The sequence below is a fragment of the Mandrillus leucophaeus genome, unplaced genomic scaffold, assembly GCF_000951045.1.
Source record: "Mandrillus leucophaeus isolate KB7577 unplaced genomic scaffold, Mleu.le_1.0 Scaffold1010, whole genome shotgun sequence".
NCBI classification, from domain to species: domain Eukaryota; kingdom Metazoa; phylum Chordata; class Mammalia; order Primates; family Cercopithecidae; genus Mandrillus; species Mandrillus leucophaeus.
Window position 1 is genome coordinate 129,638 of NW_012098211.1, and position 16,153 is coordinate 145,790.

The 16,153-nt window shown below is 47.6% G+C and overlaps 1 protein-coding gene across 5 annotated transcripts in view; it reads right to left on the reverse strand.

Annotated features, from left to right (window-relative positions):
- The window catches only part of ANXA11 (annexin A11), a 54,988-nt gene that overhangs the window by 29,119 nt on the left and 9,716 nt on the right, over positions 1–16,153 (reverse strand). Inside the window, exon 2 of one of the 5 annotated variants that reach the window (XM_011975634.1) lies at positions 4,130–4,325. The exons of the other annotated variants lie outside the window; for them this stretch is intronic. The gene's annotated coding sequence lies outside the window, so the exon portion shown is untranslated. The remainder of the gene's footprint in view (positions 1–4,129; positions 4,326–16,153) is intronic. 5 annotated transcript variants of the gene reach the window in all.

A 16,153-nucleotide genomic window follows, 5' to 3' on the forward strand; every position in this document is an offset into this window, starting at 1 on the left:
AGTGCAGCGGCACGATCTCAGCTCACTGCGACCTCCACCTCCTGGGTTCAAGCAATTCTCCTGCTGCAGCCTCCCAAGTAGCTGGGACTACAGGTACCTGCCACCATGCCAGGCCAGGCTGATTTTTGTATTTTTAGTAGAGACAGGGTTTCACCATGTTGGCCAGGCTGGTCTTGAACCCCTAACCTCAGATGATCCGCCCGCCTCGGCCTCCCAAAGTTCTGAGATTACAGGTGTGAGTCACCATGCCTGGCCTGACCCCACTCTTATCTTTCTCTTTTCAGAACCAAAGGCCCCAGGTATGGTCTGAAGAGTGCAGGGCAGGACCTTCCTCTCCCTCCAGTGGATGCTACTCCCTACCTCCCTGGACTGGTACATGTGGGTTTTCCAGGCCACAGAGACCTTCTGTGGGCTCCTGTGAAATTTCTCCCTTGGATTCTGCCCATTGCTCCAGTCTGCTGAGACCTGCTGGGATTCTGCTCAACATCAAACATCTTCCCCCTCTCTCAGCTTTGTTTTACATCCACGGACGCAACAGACATGGCATTTGTGTTCTGCCAAGTAACCATGATGAAAGGACCAACGAGGGACACTACAGAACTGTCATACTCAGAACTCTCCAGTTCAACATCAAACACCAGGCACCATGTGGGTGCAGGCATTTAACCAGCTCTCCCCCAACTCACTGCCACCACCCAGTACACATTTCTCCACGTGCCCAAGTGAGGGTTCTAGCACATCTACTCTGAAGAGAGCCTGTTTATCTGCCTAATTACCCCCAGAAGAAAAGTAAACGCAGCCCAATAGCCAGGGGTGATCTTCAGGTGGACACAGGCTCCCAGTGCCCACCAATCTTCCCCCCAGCTATCCATGTTCCAGGAGGCTAGAGGCTGCAGGATCAGCACACTCTCTCTGACTCACAGAAGCAGCATTCTTCTCCTTTTCTTTGAAAATTAAGAAATCTGCTCACGGTCCGGTCTTCTGGTGACTTTGACCTCTGCATTTTTTCAAAAGAGGCCACCACAAGGGACTGTCCTTGGAGGAGTCATTCCTGGCACCCCAGGGCTGCCAAATCTGGGCTCGGCAGGACTTCTAAGGCCCTCATGTCCCCCTCCCTAGCCTGTTCAACCCCCACTCTCTAGGAGAGAGGCAACACAGTGAGCTATAATCCAGCAGATCTGCTCGCTCGCTCTCTGGCATCCATGAGAATCATACCTTCCACCCTGACCAACGCCTCTCTCCTCCTTCTTTCCTTGCATGGGGCAAGGGACATGCTTCACACTGCTGGTGCAATTCTGATGGCTGGGGCATGTCCCCTGCTCTATGCCTGCTTCTGATCACAGCCCTTTGACACGGGGACTCAATGGAGAGCGCCTCCTGCACACAGCAGGCAGCCGGCCTCCTTAGGGATTGGTCCAATTCTTAGAAACCTGTCTCTGGGGAACTTTTGGCCTCTGGTCCTGCCTCTCAGGGCAGGCTGCAGCACAAATACCGCTCTTCCTTCCTCACTGCGACCATCCACCTGCAGCTGTGCACCTGATTTCATCCAGCTGGGGCCCTCTCCAGTTAAATCGGTGCTTCTGAAAAACAGTCGCCTATAGGGCTTGTTAAAACCCAGATTGCTGGGCCCCACCTCCAGAGTCTCTAAATCAGTGTCTCTGGGGCAGGGCCCAAGAAGTTGCATTTCCAATGGCTCCCAGGTGATGCTGATGCTGCCTGCCTGCAGGCCACACTGCTTCATCATGCATGACAATCACCTGGAGAGCTCGCTAAACACTCTACTGCCCTGGCCCATTCTGGGCCTTTTAACCTGGGATAGACCCAGGAATCTGAAGTGTAAACAAGCACACATACCCCCTAGTCCCCAGTAATTCTGATGTAACTGGTTCTGTGGTCCACACTCTAGGAAACACCCTTTCCTTTAAGGTATTGGACACTCTCTAGCTTATCTGATCTCACTCATTGATATGGTTTGGATTTGTGTCCCTGCCCAAATTGTAATTTGTAATTACAATACAATCAAATTGTAATTCCCAGCATTGGAGGTGGGGCCAGGTGGGAGTTAACTGGATCATGGGGGCAGATTTCCCCCTTTGGTGCTGCTCTCAGGACAGAGTTCTGGTGAGATCTGGTTGTTGAAAGGTGTGTAGCGCCTCCTCCCCACACCTCTCTTCCTCCTGCTCCAGCCAGGTTAAGATCTGCCTGCCACATGATTGTAAGTTTCCTGAGGCCTCCCCAAGTAGATGCCAGCATCATGCTTTCCCTCACCTGGAGAGCTTGCTAAAAATGCTGGTCCCTTGGCTCCCATATTCTGGGCCCTTCAACCTGGGAAAGGCCCAGCCTGCAGAACTATGAGCCAATTAAACCGCTTTTCTTTACAAATTATCCAGTTTCAGATATTTCTTTATAGTTGTGTGAGAACGGACTAACACACTCTTCTTCACAATAGCAAGCTCTAGGGACAGGCACTAGACCTAGGCACCCCCACAGTTGTATGGCAGATGCGCCTGACAGCAATCACTTAACTTAAGCATACCCAGAACGACCCTACAGTCTAAGAAGAACGTGTGTTCAGAGTTCTGAGCTAAGGAACTGTGGCCAACCTGGAGATCCATTCCTTATCTATAAGGAACATCAGAACCCCTAAGCCATTCCATGGGATGCAGGCCATACAGGAGATCAAGGCCCTTTGTTCTACTTTAAATGAAGGTTGCCAGGTGGTGGTGGTTAGGAAGGAGGATGCTAAATTAAAATGCTATGTCTCTACTAAAAATACAAAAAATTAGCCAGGCGTGGTGGCGGGCGCCTGTAGTCCCACCTACTCGGGAAGCTGAGGCACAAGAATGGCATGAACCGGGAGGTGGAGGTTGCAATAAACCGAGACCGTGCCATTGCACTCCAGCCTGGGCAACAGAGCGAGACTCCATTAAAAAAAAATTGCCATACAAACTGCATGCTTTTTACAACCAGTAGTGGTCCTCCCATCCAGCCTACCACCACTGGACCGCCCCATATATAAGTCCCCTCAATAAGCCCTATGCCTTGTTCGCTGGCGCTGGGGTCTCTTCTTCGGCCTCTCAAACATGGTGCCACCCCTACTAAAGTCGACAGGAGTCTGGCATGACAGCACTGCATCAGAAGCCAGCCTCAAAGCGTTCGGTGAATGCCAAAAGCATAGAGCAGCTATCTGAGGGTGCTTCTCAGGGGTTGCAAAAGGGCCTGTTCCCTAAAGCCGTGTTTTGTGTACGTAAGTGTACCATTCAATTCCACAGGCTCTAAAAGGGTACTAGCCGGAGTCCCCTTACACAGGAATCTAGAAATGCTACACTGGGACAGGAAGCAACTGCCAGAGCAAGAAGAGCCTCACTGCCCCCACTCAGTCATCCCCCTACCAAAAGGGAAGCCTTGCTGTGTCTCTACCCAACAATGGGAGGTGGAGATATGGGCTCCAGCCACCAGCAAGGCTAGGCCATGCACATTTGCTGGTGTCCTGCCTGACTTCAGGGACACAGAAGGGAAAGGAGGGGTGGATGGTGTCAGTGCCATGCCTGGGACTCTGGACTGTCCTCCCCAGAGGGACAGCACCGGGCTCATTTGGGAACAGAGCCTACACCAGGTTAATGCTGAGAGGCAAGGGCCTAGAAACATCATCTCGGGCCAGAAGCCACACAGCAGTGACACCCCCTGCCCCTCAGGGCCTAGCAGCAAACCAAGCAGGCCTGGACTAAAATGGATGCTTTCGTGGAATGATTTTCCACTGGCCTTCCCCAGCCTGGTGGCTGGAATATTCATTTGTGTATTAGTTTTTTTTCTTTTTTTTTTTTTTCAAACATTAGATCCTTAACCTGTTTTCACACACACACACACAAATTTATTTTTTAAAGTACTTTCCCCATAAGGCTGCATCCATAAAATGTAAATATATCGTTGCTATTATTTAAATGTATCCCCCAGAGTTCATGTGCTGCAAACTCAATGGTCAGTACAACGGTTCTGAGAGGCAGGACCTTTAAGAGGCTCCACCCTCATGAATGGATTAAGGTGTCATGGAGGAAGTGGGCTCCTTACCACCAGTGTGTTTGTTACAAAAGTATAACATGCTCTCTCTTTCACTCTTGCTCTCTCTCACCCACATGATATCTTCTGCTATGTTACAAAGCAGCAAGAAGGCCCTTGCCAGATGCAGCCTCACGATCTTCTCAGTCTCCAGAACTGTGAGCCACATAAACTACTGTTGCTTATAAATTACTCAGTCTGTGATATCTTGTTAGAGAAGCACAAAATGAACTAAGACACTAGTTTAAACCATGCAGGTCCAATAATCCCTGCTGATATATTCTTTAAAATGAAAAGAAGAGGCCAGGCACAGTGACTCATGCCTATAATCCCAGCACTTTGGGAGGCTGATGCAGGCAGATCATTTGAGCTCAGGAGTTTGAGACCAGCCTGGGAAACATAATGAGATGCTGTCTTTACAAAAGACATACAGATGCTCCTTGACTTATGATGGGGTTACGTCTCAATAAACCCATCATTAGTTGAAAATGCATTTAATGCTGGCAACACAGCAGTCCCCAACTTATGATGGTTCGACTTACGATTTTTCAACTTTATGATGGTGCAAGAGTGACATGCACTTAATCAAAATCGTAGCCTCATTGTAATCCCATCATAAGTGGAGGGGCTTGTTACATCCCGATAAGCTCTTCTTAAAGTGATGTAACCCCATCATAACGTTGAAAAACTGTAAGTTTAACCATCTTGAATCAGGGACCGTGTGTGTGTGTGTGTGAGACAGACAGAGAGAGTTTATATAACTAATACAGCTGGGACTCTAAGTTAAGATCAGGCTTCTACACCAGCAAAGGACTCAGGTGCTGATTCACCTTAGGAAGAGTACGAGCTTGGAATGCTTGAGGGGGCGCCTGTCAATACAAGAGGGCCAGGAAACCAACCTCCCTAGGACTCTTCCAGGACCACTGAGCTCTACCTAGTGGTGATGCTGCCAATCATCTGCAAATGTTGTTTTCCAGAGTTGAAAATGCAGTCCCACAGCCTTGTTCCCCACTGTTACCCAAGCATCTGGCTGAATGTGCACCTCATCAATGCAGCTTGAGTGGAAGAATAGATGGAGTTCTGGGGACTGGCTTCTGCTTTGCCAGTTAGTCAGTTTTCTCCTTTATAACCTCTTCCTTCATTGGCTCCTAAGACTATTTAAGTATCAAATAGGATGTATTTGGCCTGCAGGGCAAGGAAGAGCATAATAAACACTTATAAATCCAAGGCTCTCAGCAAGGACATCACACTGCCACAATATGCATTTTGGTCTTCTGTAGAGCAGGACCCACCTAGTGCGTGACAGTCAACTAATGACAGCTGAACAGCTCCAAGTATCCAGAACATACACGCTCCAGACATTTCCTCCAGGCATCAGGTCTGTTCATTTTCACTATAAGTCTGTTTGCTTCTGAACACCTACCATCTACTGCCCCCAAAAGTCTTGCTCAGATCTAACTGGGATGCCCAGGCCCAGCTCAGCCTCACCTAGAAGCAAGCAGTGTGATGGGCAGCTCAGTGCTGCCCTGAATGTGTTCTCTGACGCCAGCTTCATATCTTGCAAGTTGTGAAGTTAGAAGGCACGCAGTTTAAGGAGCGAGACAGGCAGACAAGAGCAAGAGATTAGTTGCTCGAAAAGTTTAGAAAATGCTTACTACATATAGTTATGTACTATAACTACACATCCCCTTTCCAAGAAACCGCCAATTTGCAATAGCGTAATAAAAGCTCTGATAAATCCTGGAACAAAGGTGCCTGCTTAACTCTATCCTCAAATTTCCCAAACTAATTAGGCCATAGTAATAGTCATCATATATTGAATGCTTATTATGTGCCAGGCACTGTGTTAAGTGCTTCACGTGGAACTGAACTTTACAACAACCCTATGAGACAAATACTAAAATTATCCTTCTCATATCAGAAATGAAGACTGAGGGACAAAGAGGCTGTGTAACTTGCTTAAGGTTATAGCTACTGAATGGCTGAGCCAGGCAGTCGGCTTCCAAAGCCCAGGACTTTACCACTACGTTATACTTCCTCACAGTGCCCACTGGCCCCAGGAACTAGTATTTTAAGAATAGAGCTTTAGAAATACTGGTATGATGAAACAGCATGGAATTCAGAATCAGGATACCTGGCTTCTAAGTCTGGTTTCACTGTATGACCCCAGGTACTTCATTGAAGGCAGTGGAGGATGGTGAGAAGAACATGGACTCTGAAGCCGGACTACCCAGGTTCACATCCCAGTCCCGCTCCCCACCAGTTATGCGATCTTAACGGTTTACATGACCATTCTGCACCTCAGTTTTCCCCATCTGTAAAATGGGGATAGTAACAGTTTAATACCAAGTTTTTTTCCCATTATATCATGTAACATATCATGACATCCTGTTTCTCCAAAACAAAATAAGAAAGAGAAGAGCCCGGGCCATTTGATAATGCCCAGGATGAGAACTGTGGGGACTGAAGGGGGAAGGGAAAGGGTGGGAGAGAAACACGGAATTGGGAAGGGTCAGGGCAGTGTGACAGGTGGAGGATGGGAGTGGAGAAGCACACTGGCATGGCTGTGTTAGATTTTCCAGCCTCCCAATAGAGAAAGCACCAACAGGAAATTGGCACTGTTTTCTTTCCATCCCCTCCACGTGCCTGGGTGTCTGGGGGCCTGCTCCACTCCAGTAGTAGAGAGGGCAGTGGAGGCAAGACTGATGGTGGAGGGAGGCCACAGGGCAGGGAGATCTGAAAGACCCTCGGAGAAGAAACCTGCCTGGGAGAGGGATCCACAGAGGCAGGGCCTTGGCCTGCACGAAGCTCCAACCCTGCAGGCACTGGAGCCTGTCCTCAGAACCTTCACTGAGGCGTGGCACGGACGGGGCCATCTTCTCTCCTACTGCCTGCCTTTTCAGACCAGGTGCTGAGAAGGGGGGTGGGGGCAAGTGAGGAGGAACTCACTCTCCATATGAGGCAGGCCAAGAGCACACAGCATCACACACAGTTCTCTCTGTCACGCTCCTCCAGAGCAGGCTTCCCTGCAAGCTGGGCCACTCCTCTTTGTGGGCAGAGTCATCTGTAACTCACACCAAATGGGCTCACACAAGAGCCAATGCTCCGTCAAATGCTGAGTCCGATTCAGAATTTCTGAGGAGTGGAAAGTAGGCAGCAGAGGAAGAAGGTGACAGAGACACAGTGTTAGTATCTGGCTGCCACGCAGGCCAGCATGTGATGGGCACTCAGGTCCTGGAGGACGCTGAGGTTCTTGTAACAGACATAGTGGCAGTGACAGAAAAAGCCCCCCACCTAAGCCCTGACTCCAAAGTGTGGCCAAGACCTGCTATAGTTTGAATGCTTCTGTCTCCCCAAAATTCAATTTATTGAAATCCCAACTCCCAATGTGATGACATCTGGAGGTGGGGCCTCTGGAAGGTTATGAGGTTGGAGCTGTCATGAATGGGATTCACACCCTTATAAAAGACAGCCCAGAGGGCCCAACCCTTTCCACCATGTGGGGACACAGGGAGAAGGTACTATCCTATTTGTGAACCAAAAAGTGGGCCCTCACCAGACACTGAGTCAGCTGGCACCTTCACCTTCAACTTCCAGCCTCCACAACTGTGAGCAATGTACTTCTGTTGTTTATAAACCACCGGGTCTATGATATTTTATTACAGCAGCCTGAACGGATTTAGACGGAACCTATGGATGCACACGCACACACTCACACACTCACTTCCAAAAAGGGAAACAGTGGGTTGTGTTTGTAAGTGCAGGTGGCAGGGGCGGGGAGGGGACGCAGGTCTCTGTCTTTGTTTGCCCACTTCCGCATGGGGAAGCCACTGCCAGTTACACCACCTGAGCAGAGGGAGCTTCTCTCAGGGCCCGCCTAGGAGGGACGAACAAAACAATGGTAGTGGGCTGATGTCAATCAGGCACAAGTCCCAGGGCGGCTGAAGGGCTTCCCTGTCGATCCCACCCCTCTTAGCTGTCAGGTCACTCCAATCACTGCAAAGTCCAACCCAGCTCCTCCCAGAGCTCCTGGGCCCACAGGGACGTGCCACACTCCAAGCCCTGCAGCAGTTACTGTCTACAAGACAACCCTTCCAGCAACTCTGCCGGAAGGAAGCAAAAACTTCTCTAAACCCCTCCCTCATCTTGCGGTGTGAGGTAAAGGGAAGCTCAGCAGGTTACCCAAGACACAGGGCCTGAGTCTCACTGACACTGGCTTCACAATGTCTACCCCTAGATTCTCGGTAGGCCCTTCTACCACCCCAATTACTCTCTCTCACACACTCTAAACCAGCTCCCCCATCTTTTCACAGCCCACACTCCCCCGTCAAGAGCCCCAAACATCACAGGACAGTCACACTGGACTTCTCAATTCTGCTGCATGAGTTTTACCACAGCCCACACAGCTCTGATATCATCTTCTAACACTGCTGTTGGGCTACCAGGATGGCACACAGGGTTCAGAGTCCAATGACAATGATTCCATTCTAGCTCTACCTCTTGTTAGCTGTGTGACCCTGGACATAAAGACTGACCTCTCTGAGCCTTCCTCCTCACCTGTAAAAAGAGGAAAAATGCATCCATCTCATTACACAGCTGTGAGAATATAGTATTCATATATATATAGCTCTACAACAGGTATTAGCATACAGCAGGTGCTCAGTTAATTTTAACTCAATCCCTAGGAGGCATTAGCCTGGAGACAAGGTCTGGTTCCTAAAGCAACTGCTTAATGTGTGACCCTCCCTGGGCAACTTAACCTCTCTGAACCTCCATTCTGTCTGCAAAGATCTGATGTACCCCACCTTGGTGGGGTACACCTTGCATTACTATGAGGACTAAAAGTAAAAAGAACAGGAATGCGCTTTGTAAAGCAGGACACAGTTATCTTCACTCTGTGACTAACATACCTAGTGTTGATCTCTCCCAAGTGGCCAAAGAGGCCAGGCTTTGACATTTGGAGAGGGAGAAAAGGGTCACAGATCCTGGGCACACACTAACCTCATCTGGTGTCAGGCTCCCGCCAGCGGACCAGCCCAGCCCACACAGTAAGGGTAGTGTCCAGCCAACCCTTAGGGTCCCGGGGTCTCAGGAAAATGCTAGTAAGGGAAGGGGTAGAGGGAGGGCTTTTCAGAGCCTGAAACTCAGCTACCATCAGCTTCCCTGATTAGGTCCCTCAAAGACATCCCCGGTACCTGTGAATGCGTTACTTTACATGGTAAAACGTACTGTCCTGACATGATTAAGGTTATCCGCCATGAAATGGGGAGACTAGCCTAGATTATCCAGGTGGGCCCAATCCAATGAAAAGGGTCTTTCAAAGCAGAGAGCCTTTGTTTCTGGGTTAAGGATGAAAAGGAAGAATAAGCAGGAAAGAGTCCAGGCATGAGAGGGATTCCACCCATGGAGGAAAGGGACCAAGTGCCACGGAACTCAGATGGCCTCTAAAGCTGGAAAGGACAAGGAAGCATTCACCTCCAGGGCCACCAGACAAAGACACAACCCTGCCAACACCTTGATTTTAGCACCATGACATCCAAGAGACCATTAGATAAAACTGTTAAGATAAAAAAGCCATGTAGTAAAATAGTGCAGCCACTATGGAAAACAGTATGGAGATTCCTCAAAAAATTAAACATAGAACTACCATACGTATGATCCAGCAATCTCACTCCTGAGCATACAGGCCGTGTACCTCTCACTCAAAATGTGTGGGACCAGCAATGTTTCAGACATGCTGGTCTTCAGACCAGATGATTTCAGATTTTGGAATACTGGCATCACACTTACCATTGTGCATCCAAAATGCAAAAATCCAACATCCAAAATGCTTCAATGAGTACTTCCTTTGAGCATCATGTTAGAGCTCAAAAAGTTTCGGACTTTGGAATAGTTCAGATTTGGGATACTCAACCTATATACCCAAAGGAAATGAAAGCAGGGACTCCCACAGACATTTGTACACCCATGTTCACAGCAGCCTAATTCACAGTAGTCAAAAGCTGGAAACAACCCAAGCGCCATCGATGGATGAATGGATAAACAAAACGAGATCTCCACATAAAAAGAGAGTATCATTCAGCCTCAGTACGGAAGAAAGCTAACATATGCTACAACGTGGATAGAACTTCAACACATTATGGTAAATGAAACAAACCAGACACAAAAGAACAAATACTTCTGATTCCACCTATATGAGGTCTCCAAAGTAGTCAAATTCATAAGGACAGAAAGTAGACTGCTGTTGGCCAGGGCTTGGGTAAGAGGGAATGGGGAGTTTACATTTCATAAGTACAGAGTCAGTTTGGGAAATGAGAACCTTCTGGAGATGCACGGTAATGACTGTTGCACAACAAAGTGAATGTATTTAACACCATTGAGCTGCACACCTAACAGTGGGTAAAATGGTAAGTTTTATGTTGTGTATATTTTTACCACAAAAAGAGTTGCATGGTTTTAAGCCACATGTTTGTAGTAATTTGTTACAGCAGTAATGGAAAACTAATTGTTGAAAACTATTTGAGGTGATGGATATATTAACTAGTTTGCTTTAATTATTTCATATTGTATTCATAGATTATAACATCACTTTGCACACCATAAATTGACATATTATAAATGTTAATTTATAATAAAAAAAAAAATTTCTAAAGAAAACTATTGGCCAGGCACGGTGGCTCACGCGTGCCCTAGCACTTTGGGAGGCCGAGGTGGGTGGATTGCAAGAGGCCAGGAGTTTGAGACCAGCCTGGGCAACATAGTGAGACCATGTCTCTACTAAAAATACAAAAATTGGCCGGGCACAGTGATTCATGCCTGTAATCCCAGCACTTTGGGAGGCCGAGGCAGGTGGATCACCTGAGGTCAGGAGCTCAAGACCAGCCTGGCCAACATAGTGAAACCCTATCTCTACTAAAAATACAAAATTAGCTGGGCATGGTGGTATGCACCTGTAATCCCAGCTACTCGGGAGGCTGAGGCAGGAGAATTACTTGAACCTGAGAGGCGGAGGTTGCAGTGAGCCGAGATCATGCCATTGCATTCCAGCCTGGGCAAAAAGAGCAAACCTCCGTCTCAAAATAAAATAAAATAAAAACAAAAATACAAAAATTAGCCAGGCGTGCTGGCACATGCCTGTAGTCCCAGCTACTCAGGAATTGCTTAAACCCAGGAGGCACAGGTTGCAGTGAGCCAAGATTGTGCCACTGCACTCCAGCCTGGGTGACAAAGCGAGACTCTGTCTCAAAAAACAAAAACAAACAAACAACAACAACAAAAACTTTAAAGAAAACTAATATATACAGTGACCATTCCTTCTCTCTTCCCTTCCAGATCCTTCTATGGCATTCTCTTTCCAAGGGCCTCTCTTCTGTTTGCATGAAAGCTCTGTGAACACATCTACCTAACTCAGCCAGCTTTCTTCAACAAGGGAAGTATTAAACCACCAACACTACAAAAAAACCCTTTCCAACAATGAAGCAGGAACCAGGTGCTCGCCTCTCCCACGTGTCGGGAACAGGCTCGTTACAGGTGTGTTAACTTGAATTACCAGTCAACATGAGTCACCAGGGGACTTGGGCCCTCAGTGGCTTCCATGTGGCCAGTCTACGCAGGCCCAGTCAGCATTTGCCCAGTCGGATTTGCACAGGCAGGGCCATCACACCCCATCGGCCAAGACCTCGCAACCAGGATGCCAGAGGCCAGTTCAGCACCTCAGAGACGACTCAGTTCACTCCCACCAACCCCACCTCACCCCATTTCACAAATGGGAAAACTGACAACCAGAGAGAGGGATGTGGCATGCGAAGGTGATACAGCAGGAGCCTAAGAGGGCTGATGCCCAATCCCCACTCCCAGGCTAGAGCTCGTCGTTCCCAGGGCAGGGTGGGTGGGTGGAGAGGCTTCCTGTCCTCAGAGCCGCTGGCAGACTCAGGCCCAGTTCTTTAGGATGATTCTTTTTGTTCCATCAGGCGGGCAGCCCGTGGGAGTTCAAGCCTGGGTTGCTGCTTCCTGCCCGAGGCAACAGCAGGTACAGTGGGAAGACCAGGGCTGAGGAGAGATTAATTTTGCAATATTGGGGAATGACTGCCTTCCAGGAAACACACTGAAGGAGGAAGAGATGTGATAAAATCCTGCCCCTCCTGTACATTTCACCTATGTACTTTAATCAGATTTTTATGGTCTCCCTCTTCATACAGACAGCAAAGGGTCACAGGACATCTGAGAAAGTCTATACCAAGAAAGGGAGAGACCAAAACAGAAGAAAAGGAATCAAAGAAACAGACAATGAAGAGAAGCAGAGGACAAAAATATAATCAATAATATCCTCAGAGACGGAAGAGAACCAAAGAAACAGACAATGGTGAGAAACAGAGGACAAAAATATAATCAATAATATCCTCAGAGAGGAAGAGAACCAAAGAAACAGACAATGGTGAGAAACAGAGGACAAAAATATAATCAATAATATCCTCAGAGACGGAAGAGAACCAAAGAAACAGACAATGGTGAGAAACAGAGGACAAAAATATAATCAATAATATCCTCAGAGATGGAAGAGAAAATATTATATCCACAAAGCAAAAAGGTCAGCAAAGCAATCATTGTGAAATCTGAGAACACAAGAGGCAAAAGAAAGATACTAAAACTTTAGAAAAGAAAGAACAAGGGTCCTTTTTAGGGGAACTGGAAGGACACTGGACTTCAACAGCCAAACTGGAAACTAGAAGATAACAGAATAATGTGTTCAGTGTTTGGGAAGGAAATTATTTTCAGTTTATAATTGTATAGCCAGCTAAATTAACCACTACTGTATAGAGATATTTGGAATGGATATTTCTATCCATTAGGGAGGGACAGAGATACTTGCAGGCACACAAGCTTCAAAAACAAAAACAAAACGAAACAAAATCTACCTTCCATGCACTTTTCTTAGGAACTTCTGGATGATTTCAGCAAAATGAGAACATACATAAGGAAAATAAAGAAAATAAAATATAGAGGATCTAGGAACAGGAAAATCTAACACAGAAGACTGTAACAAGATGTCCCTGGACAACAGCTGAGCAGCAGGCCTGGAGAGCAACTAGGTCAGTTTGGAACAATAGATACACAGAAAATCAGGCCCCCAAGCAGGGACAGCATCCACTTGAGGAATAATGGGACAGGAAGGATTGTACTCCTAATGTGTGACCACAGCACAATACTGGCACAGCATCGAACAATACAATTTATGGTCACAATAATGCAGACATTAAATATTGATGTACATATTGGTTCCTAATCTATCAAGCAGGAAGTCAACATATTTCAAAACTGATAAATTAAGAAACAGTCATATAAGCCTATTCATTAAAAATAAAGAGTTAAAAATGGTTAACTCTGGAGAAAGAGGGAAAGAGGAAGGATGTGTCGGGACTGCTGGCTTCATTATAAGCCTTTTGGATCAACATATTTGGTTTTCTTCATTTTTTATTATAAAATATGTTTATACTATAGCAATAAATACAACATATAGATGAATTATAAAGCATAATAAAATAAGCATCCTTTATTATCTAACTTTAGAAAGAGAACATTACTTCTGCCAGGCGCAGTGGCTCACACCTGTAATCCCAGCACTTTGGGAGGCCAAGGAGGGCAGATCACTTGAGGTCAGGAGTTCGAGATCAGCCTGGCCAACATGGCAAAACCCCGTCTCTACTAAAAATACAGAAATTAGTCTGGTGCGGAGACGCATGCCTATACTCCCAGCTACTCGGGAGGCTGGGGCTGCAGTGAGCCAAGATCGTGCCACTGCACTCCAGCTTGGGCAACAGAGGGAAACTCAGTCTCAAAAAAAAAAAAAAAAAAGAGAATATTACTACATTCTTCTTCTTTTTTTATTTTTTTGAAGCAGTCTCTTGCTCTGTCACCGAGGCTGGAGTGCAGTGGCACAATCTCGGCTCACTGCAGCCTCAGCCTCCCAAGTAGCTGGGATTATAGGCATGCGCCACCACTCCCAGCTGATTTCTGTAATTTTAGTAGAGATGGGGTTTCGCCATGTTGACCAGCCTGGTGAACTACATTCTACAACTGCTTTCTGAAAAAACAGGCACATATTTTTTAGGGGAAAGTTAAAATCAAACACTAGCAGCCAATCTGTGAGACTGGTACCAGCATCTGCAGTAGGTCCAGGTTTTGTGGGTCCTGAAGCTTACACAATGTTAGCAGCCCTCTTCAGGACAAAGAATACAAAACATCTTAGTTTTCTGCGAATGTTACAAATCATAGGACTCTGTGAACTCACTGCTAGTGCCCCTCCCACGGCCCCTCACTAGGGTGCTTCAAGTCCAGGGGCCTGAAGCTTCTGTTTCATTAGCTTCACAGCAATCCCACCTGGGTTTATGGAGGCACCAGGGGCTGGGCTAGACTCCCCGGGATAGGGAAGAAAAAAATGAAGTCCTGGCCTGCATCATGCTTTCCAACTACATGGGGAGATAAACACAATAGCGCACTTCCAGGAAACACACACTACAATATTTAAGAGCCACTCCCAGGAAGAGTGCGGGGGAAGACAAAGAATTCAGAAAATGTGTTCCCTGGGAGTGGAGCATAGGGGCGTCTGAGAAACTGGACTCACTCTGAGGGGCCTTGGCAAACCTAAGCCCTCCCGGCCTCGTCTACCTCACCTATTTTCAGTGAGTGCGCCTGCAGGGCCTCAGGGGTCTGCATGCTGCCTCTCAGAACCTGGGGCTCCTGAAGGTTTTGGAGCTCAATAGCATTATTTCATTGGAGGGAGGAAAGGGCTGCAAAAGGGAGACTCTGGCTTAAATCTTTCAAAAATATTAAAATGGGAACTCTGGCAACAAGGGTCCCACATTTCTGCATGGTGACACTCGGCTAGGGCTGGCAACAACTGCGCACCTCCCTCCCTCTCTCCTCCAGCTGCCGGGGCTGTCCTTGCAGGAATCTGCATTTGTGATCACAGGAGTAGAGGTTTACCAGGGCCCTTCCAGTTGGTGTGTGATGAGCCATCTCATCTCTTTATGAATGGCTGGCACAGGCCCTTCTCTCACCACAGGCTGAGGAAGAGAAGTGAAGAAGACTGAAGAGTGTGATGGCAGCAGGGTATCCCCTGGCCTCTCCTGGAGAGGCCCTGATGCCCATCAGCCAGTCCTCCGGGCCTGTTCAAACCACTCTGGAAGCTCAGCCCCTTCAAGCCTGGGAGACTTAACAGAGTGTATATTCCAGCTCCAAATGGCTGAGCACCCCTGCTCTGCCTAGAAGCCTCAGGAAACCTTTCCAAATATCCCTTATCAAGGGCTGCTCTTCAGATGGTGACAAGCTCCCCAGTCAGCCGCATGCAGCAGGAAGTTGAAGGACCTGCAGCTCACTCTGCAGGAGAGAACACCTTCACTTGGGAATGGGCTGACCCTTCTGCAGCTGGCATCCTAAGCTGTGTCAAGCAGTCTGGAGCCAAGAGTCACTCACACTGGGCCACTGAGGAACAGCAAGAAAACAGAAGGTACCTCAGGGACATGCATGATGGAGAGAAGCACAGAAAATGCATGTCCTTAGCCCAGTCCAGCTCAGCACTTTCCCTTTTCAGGACACCTCTGCTTAGGTGGTCCCTCTAGCTGGTCTGACCTCCTGTCTCCTGGCCTTCCCTGAGTCCAGATGAAGTTCCACCCTCTATTAGTTCATTTTCACACTGCTGATAAGATATAACCGAGACTGGGCAATTTACAAAAGAAAGAGGTTTAATGGACTCAGTTCCACGTGACTGGAGAGGCCTCACAATCATGGCGGAAGGTGAAAGGCACATCTCATATGGCAGCAGACAAGAAGAGAGCTTGTGCAGGGAAAGTCCCCTTTATAAAAGTATCAGATCTTGTGAGACTCATTCACTATCATGAGAACAGCATGGGAAAGACCTGCCCCCATGGTTCAGTTACCTCCCACCAAGTCCCTTCCACAACACGTGGGAATTTGAGATTTGGGTGGGGACACAGCCAAACCGTATCATATCTCTCTCAGGAAGCCCACCCTGATCTCCCAGCCACAATGCTCACTCTTCCTGGAACTCTCCCAGCACTTGTCCTAAAATGTTTTCCAT